The sequence below is a fragment of the Atractosteus spatula genome (genome assembly GCF_055471065.1).
Source record: "Atractosteus spatula isolate fAtrSpa1 chromosome 16 unlocalized genomic scaffold, fAtrSpa1.hap1 SUPER_16_unloc_1, whole genome shotgun sequence".
In the NCBI taxonomy this organism is placed as follows: Eukaryota; Metazoa; Chordata; class Actinopteri; order Semionotiformes; family Lepisosteidae; genus Atractosteus; species Atractosteus spatula.
The window spans coordinates 917,055-925,021 of NW_028296631.1; the positions used below are offsets into that span (position 1 = coordinate 917,055).

Consider the following 7,967-nt stretch of genomic DNA (forward strand, 5'->3'; position numbering starts at 1 on the left):
GCCTCACTGCCCTTTATCATCACTGTACCATTGTGGTAAGTGTTGACGGTCAGGACAGTGTCTTCTAGCTCACTGTCACCCCCTATGGAGATTTGCCTGCCTTTGCTGATGCCCCTTCTCGTGGTGTTTGTATATGTCTTGCACACAGCTGTGTGCCAGGCATTTGGGTGCTCAGTAAAGAAGAGCAGGTTTTAATGTGTTTTTCTCCTGCCTGGCAGTAGTCAGCGATAAGGGTCTCTGGATTTTCCTTCATCCATGTGTCTTTGTACTGTTTCCTGGTCTTAACGGTTTTTGCGTCCTCAGGGTATTGGAGTACTGTGCTGAGAGGGCAGGGCTGGTCCAGTGGGGCTGTCTTCTGCTCTGTACTCATCTTGCTTCTTTTAAATACAATCGGCCCAGGTGAGAAGAGCAAAAAGACAGCCTGGCTAGGGCGTTTTGAATACAATCAGCCCCACTGTTGCTTGGGAACAGGTTCTTCAACTTTGGCCTTTTGAGTTTAATGGGCCCAAGTGGTATTTGGTTTAGTTTAAACTTTAAGGTAACTTTTTCTAAAGACTTTTTTTTTACTTTTATTTAGTAAATCAGTTCAATTTTAGAGGCCTCTTCAAATAAGGAGAAGAAAGATCAGGGCTTACCAGTTGTTTTTCGTGCTTATGGCTGAGTTCTTGGCTTCTCTTGATGCTGCTTGTATTTTCCCTTTCCTTCTTGTTTCCTTTGGTGTACTTTTTATTTCTTTCTTGTCTTCTTATTCTATTTCCTTGTTTTAATTGTTCCTTTTTTTCTGTTTGTTCCTCTTCATTTCTTGAAGATTTTTCTCTTTGAAGTTTTTCCTCAGGTCCTTTATCTTCAGGTGTAGCTGTGTCTTATAGTTGGTCTTCAGATTTTCAGATGTTTGCTTTGTTGTTTTTTTTTCAATGATAAATTATTTCTTTACTTCTTTGGTTTTCTTTCGTTTTTGTTAGATGTTGCCTTATTCCTAGACTATTTGTTCAGTTACAGAAAACAATAAAATCTCAAAGAAATTAGGAGCTCATCTTCTGAGCTGCCTCTCTCTCTCTCAGTAAATACTGTTACTGTCACTGCTCGATACCGATGTTAGCCTACTATACCATCTTCAGCCACAGCTAGAAAATGTACTGCTCTAGTACCAGAGCAAAAGAAAGCAAGGCCAACTTTGAATGGGCACATGTGTCAGATGCTGAATGTGACAAGGATGGGATTCAAACCCATGCATGCAAAGCCCAATGGATTAGTAGTCCATTGCCTTAACCACTTGGCCACCTCATCAAGAAAACTAGGCTGTCCGTACATGTGTTGGCGTGCTCCAGATGATCTTTTTTTTTTCCCTTGTACTCGAAGGGTCATTTTCCTGTTCCACATGCGATTTCAACATTTTCTTTGGGAGATGTCAAGCCACCAAGCCACTGCTGTGCTTCAGTGGCCGGTGTGGAGTTCAGTGGCCCTGTTGTCCACGGAAAGCACATTGAGCTCCTTTGACATGAAAAGTTCCAGATAAAAGCCATTTGTCATCCTTTCTCTTGGTGTCGATGTTGCTTTTGTATGTAAAGGTGGCAACTTGCTCAGCGAGCAGGCGGAGCGCGCACCGAATGCAGATGTCTCAGAGCGGTGTGTCCAAGTGGTTGTAAAAGGACACCACTCCAGGGGTGCTGTGGCTTAGTTGGTTAAAGCGCCTGCTTCGTAAACAGGAGATCCTGGGTCTGAATCCCAGTGGTGCCTTTTTTTTCTGTCTTCTCGTACAGAACTGGTCATTATGGATAACCTCCTACGGCTAGACTTAATTAAATGCAAGTATTAATTTCCTGTCTTGAACGACTTTTTTTTAAATGGATGCAACTTGCAAAAGATGAAATACAAACCTTGCTAATCTGCGCTTGTGGCTGGCAAAAAAAAGTCAGCAATGTTTTCTCATTAACCTTAACCCTGCGAATGGAGAATAGTTAAATGACCAAGTCTATGCAGCTTAATTGGTCCGCACATCGGGCTCTTAGGGTGGTGAATCACGCTCACCCCAGTCCTTAATCTTTTAAACAGGATAAAAAATTGAACCTAGCCGCCACATCTCATACATTCTGTTCAGTGATATAAAGGTAACATCTATCCTCGCTCCAGAGAAAATCACACGTTGAGGGCATTTTTTTTTTCACTTTACCATGAGTCGGGCTCGGCTGCACAGAGGCGAGAGCAGAGCAATGAGGTCACGGGGACAGGGTAGTCACACGTTGGCAGTTTAAACACGCGGAAGATCACTGAGGGATCTATATGGACCCTCCGTGCGCCATCAGTCCGCACTCTGGACTCTGAATCCTGCCATCCGAGTTTAGATCTTGGCTGAACCTGAGCTGCAGTTCCTTCTTAAAACGTAATCTGGTGAGCGTTTTATAGAATTGTTCTTGTATGGATTCAGAACTAGCAATACATCAGGAACGAACCGGTCTTCTTCCTGTCTAAAGAGTGTGACCTGCTTGGACCCGCAGTCGCTTTTCTCATGTGCACAAACTCTCACTAGTAAGCCAGAACTAACTAGCCGGTCTTCAGAGAGCCTACTACTAGAGCGTCGCAGCAGGAGTCTCTCCCACTTCCCTCATGCCAAACCAGCACTGCCTGACACTAGGCCAGAGAATGCTGATTGGACACAGCAACAAGCCTGCCACTGTTTCTTTGTGTCCGCGGGAGATCTGAATCCACACAGATTGGATGAGTATTCAACATTCTGAGTTACAGCTCGAGAATTCAATTGTTACCTCAACCCCAGTTGATATCAGTTTAATTCCTATGAGTGATGTACTTGCTTTTGAGTATCTAGTGTAGAAGCTGAAATCAAAGCTCATTAACGAAATGGTATAAATGAATGGTATACTGAATGTATGTCCCTCTTGGTTTGTAACTCTTTGTGATCGAATATATACCTTTTGTATTCTGCTAACCCTCACTATAAGATCTGTTATGTTTATATACACATTTTATGCCTTAATAAATGTATTGTCGTGTAATAGTATCCGTGTGTCTGTGTGTTATCCCGCAAGGTTGGTTTTCTAATAGCCATCAAAGAATCATTTTGTGGCTTACTGCTACAATTAATAATTGTCCCTGTAATGCACAAAACCCCTACATTTATTGGTGCCTCATGAGAGGATGCCTACAAACTCAAACTCAGTGACTGACTACAGAAAGTGATAAATAGCACTAAAGAATCTGCTAACGTGCACTAGAACAGTCCAGAATGCTGGTTCTGCTGGCGATCCTCTCCTGGGTCCCTGTTCCGGACGTCCCTTCCCCCACCTCTCTGGGCAGACCAGACACCCGCAGTGCAGCTCTTCACCACTACCATATTTTTTTATTTATTTTACCTTATACGGCATCCAAAGTTTCATCTAAATGCTCAGAATACCCCATTTCTGGTACCAAAATTTGTAGCCCGGCAAAGAACACACCGTACTACAATGAATTTAAATGGGGATTTTTTAATTCTGGATCTGCATGAAATCATAAAAATGAGGGGTTGTATTATTTTCTGTTACAGAACTTAGATTGGATGCAGTATAACCTTTAACTCAAAAGCTTCACATAGATATACCTGGAGATATACACACACCAGGATGCACAAAGAGCTACTATAGCTCTTTGTTATTATAGATACTATAATAACAAAGACAAAGCAAAAAATATGGTAGTGGCAATTTCCTCTTTGATCTCGCCTAATCCAAGATGCACAGAACATCAGTCTTATTTGAACATGCTCTTTGCATTCACATCATGCGTAGCCACAGGCCACGCTCAACTGTACGTTGTCCACTCCCACAATTACTGGCGTGCTGATGTCACTCATACGTGCATGTCTTAAAGAGACAGCTACCAATTTCAGTGTCAGATTTCAAATATCCCCTCCATAACCTCCTGGTTACACAGTCATCGCTCAGAATCCCCAGTAAGATTCTCCCCAATTCAGTTTTGCAGTGCTTTAGCTCTTTCAAAAGGTTGTGCTTTGTTAGTCGCATTCCTAGGTTCATTACAGCATTTGAAAATATTCACCAATGTGTTGGCTGGGAATCAAACCTGGATCAACTGCTTGGAAGGCAGCTTTGCTCACCACTATACCACCAACGTACACACCCAGAAGCCATGCAGCACACCATCAGAGAATGCTCACGATATCGGAAGCTGTCTCTGGTGCTGATTCCACATATTGTGAATAAATCATGATATGGTTAGTAACTGTAGCTAGACGTTCAAATGAGTTTCATGGCCAGATGGACTGTTTCCTCCAGCGGTATAGTATTGCAGTGAGACAGCACAATGCCTGCAAGACTATGTCACGCTAAACGCCACAGATTGTAATTGTCCATTCGTGTCAGTCGTCCTGCAGCTACAGGAAGAGAGACACAAACATGCTGCAATGCTTTCAGGACATTAGGATTTGTTTGTGCAACATCCGAGAAGAGTACTTGTGGATTCAAAGTGAACTGTACGTGCCTGCCCCCTTTCATCTGTAGTGCATGAATTCCTCCCGGCATGCACCGGGGTAAAGTTCGATAACGATTTTGGCATGCCAGTAGCGTTTTCACGAAACCTCCTAGGGTTACGAGAACACTTGCTTTGTGTATAAAGTACATTGTGACTGTTTTCACAGCCTTCACTTTGTCGTTTTTATCACATTTTTTTGACAACTCACTAATATTCTCTTGTCCATATCAACACAATGGAAACACAGAACGCCTTCAAACCAGATGCATTTTAAAGAAGACCCCCTTATTTCAGTATATTACCTGTAGTGCTATATTCAAAAAATCATTAAAAAATAAAGAAAAGTTTCACAACCCAAAACAAAGCTGGGAAAGGTCAGAGGACCGGCCTAGTATGTGAAACACTTAGCTGCAGCATTGTGGGTGTTGTGCTTAAAAAGAAATTGAGTCATGAAGAAGACCCCACTATCCCAGTGTATTGCATGTCTCATGGTGCCAATATAAAACAAAAAGGTTTCACAAGCCAAAGCAAGGCTTGGAAAGGTCAGAGGACCTGCTTAGTGTGTAAAACACTTACTTGCAGCATTGTGGGTGCTGTGGTTTGAATGCTATTGTCTTCTGAACAGCATTCCCCTATCCCAGTGCATAGTGCCACATTAAATAAAAGCACGAGAAAAAGAGATTCAGAACGCAAAGCTGTGTCAGTCTTCTGTGTAAGAAATCGGTTGGTACATCATGGGAGCTGTTTTTAATATGCTGCTGAGTAAAGAATATTGTTAATTTTCCTGCTGTCAGCAGTATTGTGTATATAGTTGACCCTTACCTGAATGAAAAGAGGATACAAAGAAAGGGTTTCAGAAATCAAACAAAGCTTTGGTCCCATGTTTACAGTCTGGGGAATTGGAGACTGCACTGTTCTGCTTCCTATGATGATATACAGGTTTGTCACACAAAACCGTATTGAGCAGTCTTTCTCACATTGTGAACGTGTGTATAGAGTGGTCCACCAGGTTCCAGTTAGTGCGTAATTATGCATCATTGAAAAAACGGAGGTTTAAAAAAAGATAATTAGCTCACTGATAGTTTGATGTAGAGAGTGTGAAAATTTTCACAAGTCATGGTCTTTAAAATGCATTTGGTTTGAAGGCGTTCTGTGTTTCCATTGCGAAGATATGGAGAAAAGAATATTCGTGCGTGGTCAAAAAAATGGCTTAAAAATGACATACAGATGCAGGCACAGACACGTACCGCGGGTAATTGGCTACGTCCTTGCAAATCGTGACGCGCGATGACGTGCAATACTGTGGTACATGATTGGTAGACTGACAGGGGCACTCGTGGTGCATTGGTTGGTCGTAGAAAGATTTAAATGTCTTTACTGTGCCCGTTTTAGTATTGAATATTTATATGGAATTTTACCACTGAAGGGAAATCTAAGTAGCTGAGCATAAAAAGAATAGGAGCATACTGTAATGCATGTGAAGGCCATAAACGATATTAATTTTGGAACATAAACATACAGTATTACAGTATATGGCTGGTCTCGGTACTTTAAAGAAAAAATACACACCAGTATTCCATTTCTCCCGAAACATTTTAAGCATCAAAGTCTTTAACTAACATGTGAAATAGCGTGTATAAAAAGTGGTAGTTTTAAGCTTTTCTGCTAATATAATATGGAATCGCATATCTAAAGAAATTAATAACGATATAATTATATTCATATACTGCAACACAGTAGTACACGCTGTACAATGTCTGTTGATTCTGTATGTGGGGCTGTTTCGCCTCTCCTCATGTGACCTTGTGGGTGGTACTGTGGTCTACGTTCCTGACCTCTGAACCGGAGGTTGTATGTTCAAATCCAGCTGGTGCCACAACTTTTCTTTTAACAAACATTTCTTTAAAAAAAATAAAATAGCAATACTATGGACAATTAATTGACTTTTTATATTTCTACATATCACATCATGTTCGAATGTAAGTCATTTTTAATAACAATGATTAGTCACCTTGTTTCCTTCTGACAGCTGTCCCTGCTTCTGCTTCCTGCTTCTATCGTGCGTGTGTGTGTGGGGGGATCCCTTTAGATCTCCCTTCAGATTTAAAAGGTTATTAATCATATCTTCGGTGTTGCATCTTCCCAGTGTAGCTGATCTTTTGCTGCCTGGGTAAACTATCACAAAGCTTAAGAGAACTTAACATTTCTATTATGAACAAATTGTAAATACGACATTTACATTGGCATTATTAATTTGTCACTTGAGTGTATGGGGGATTGTCAGCTGTCACTGAGAGCAGAACCCCCCTCTTAGGCTGCTCAAACGATCTTTTAAATTTTTATAGAGAAATGGAGGCTGTACAGTATGCGTTACAATATAAACATTTTTATAGATTTAAATCGCTTTTGATTTAAATTGCAAACGCATGTTTAATTATATGTATTTTTAATTCACAATCGGACAAATGCAACGTAAATTGTTATCTTTGTCTTCTAAGTATCTTAATAAACTTTCAGCATAGCTTTCTCCCCGTTTAGATTTATTTTTCTTGGGATTTTTGGATCAAATGTGGAAAGATTAGATTGTAATCGTTTTTATTTTTTAAATACATTTTAGAAAAGTGTAATCTATACTAAAAAGCTGTATTTATTGAATACCACTCAATACTTATATTAATGGAGTTTAGTTGATACTGTTTAAACTTTTATTTTAAATTGTATTACAGCATTGTACACATGCTTAAAAGAGAAGAGAGAAAACACAAGCCTTCTTCAGGTGTGAGGGTTTCTACTCAGAATGAAATGCTAAAATGTAATGTAGGCTCTGAATGGGTTCAATTATGATTTGGGCTTGATTAAGGTCGCTGCCTTTCATCTAATTAGACACAAGAAGAGAAGAGGCTCTGGTGAAATTTCTCTTTTTTTAATTTCTCTTTCTTTCTTGGAAAAACATCTTACCCGCTGCAATCCGGGCACAGAAGGATTAAAAGAAGCCAGACAGGCAGGGGGGAGGGTGAGTTCTAAACAAAGAGGTATCCAGGTAACAGTGAAACGGGCAGACAGTCTGGGGAGTGCTTTGTGTATATTCTAATGGTAGTGGGGGCAGGGTGTGTGGGAACAGGCTTCCCAGTTTAGCCAATCTTGTTACAGCATGTTACAGTTTATTATTATTAACCATATTAATTTTAAGTGCTTAATGCCATTTTTTGACCACACACGAATATTCTTATGTCCATATCTTCGCAAGGGAATCAGTGCGAATTGTAATACTAATTAAATGACCTCGGGCACTTTCCACCCCCTCTGACACCAGGAACTCCTATTCTTAGCTCAGCAGCTCATTACAATATAGGGTGTTCAAATCGTTTTTTTTTTTTACACAGTGACACACCGTCGCGTTGTGAATCTGTTTTTCCGTGTTTACAAAGAAAGTGGAATACAGTGATACTACATGCTATATAGATACATATGTTTAGATATTTAGA

The 7,967-nt window shown here is 40.5% G+C and overlaps 1 non-coding gene across 1 annotated transcript; it reads right to left on the bottom strand.

Moving 5' to 3' along the window:
• Positions 1-1,205: 1,205 nt before the first annotated feature.
• Positions 1,206-1,287, bottom strand: trnas-acu (transfer RNA serine (anticodon ACU)). Its single transcript has one exon. It is a non-coding gene; the product is annotated as a tRNA-Ser (tRNA).
• Between the last annotated feature and the right edge of the window lie 6,680 nt (positions 1,288-7,967).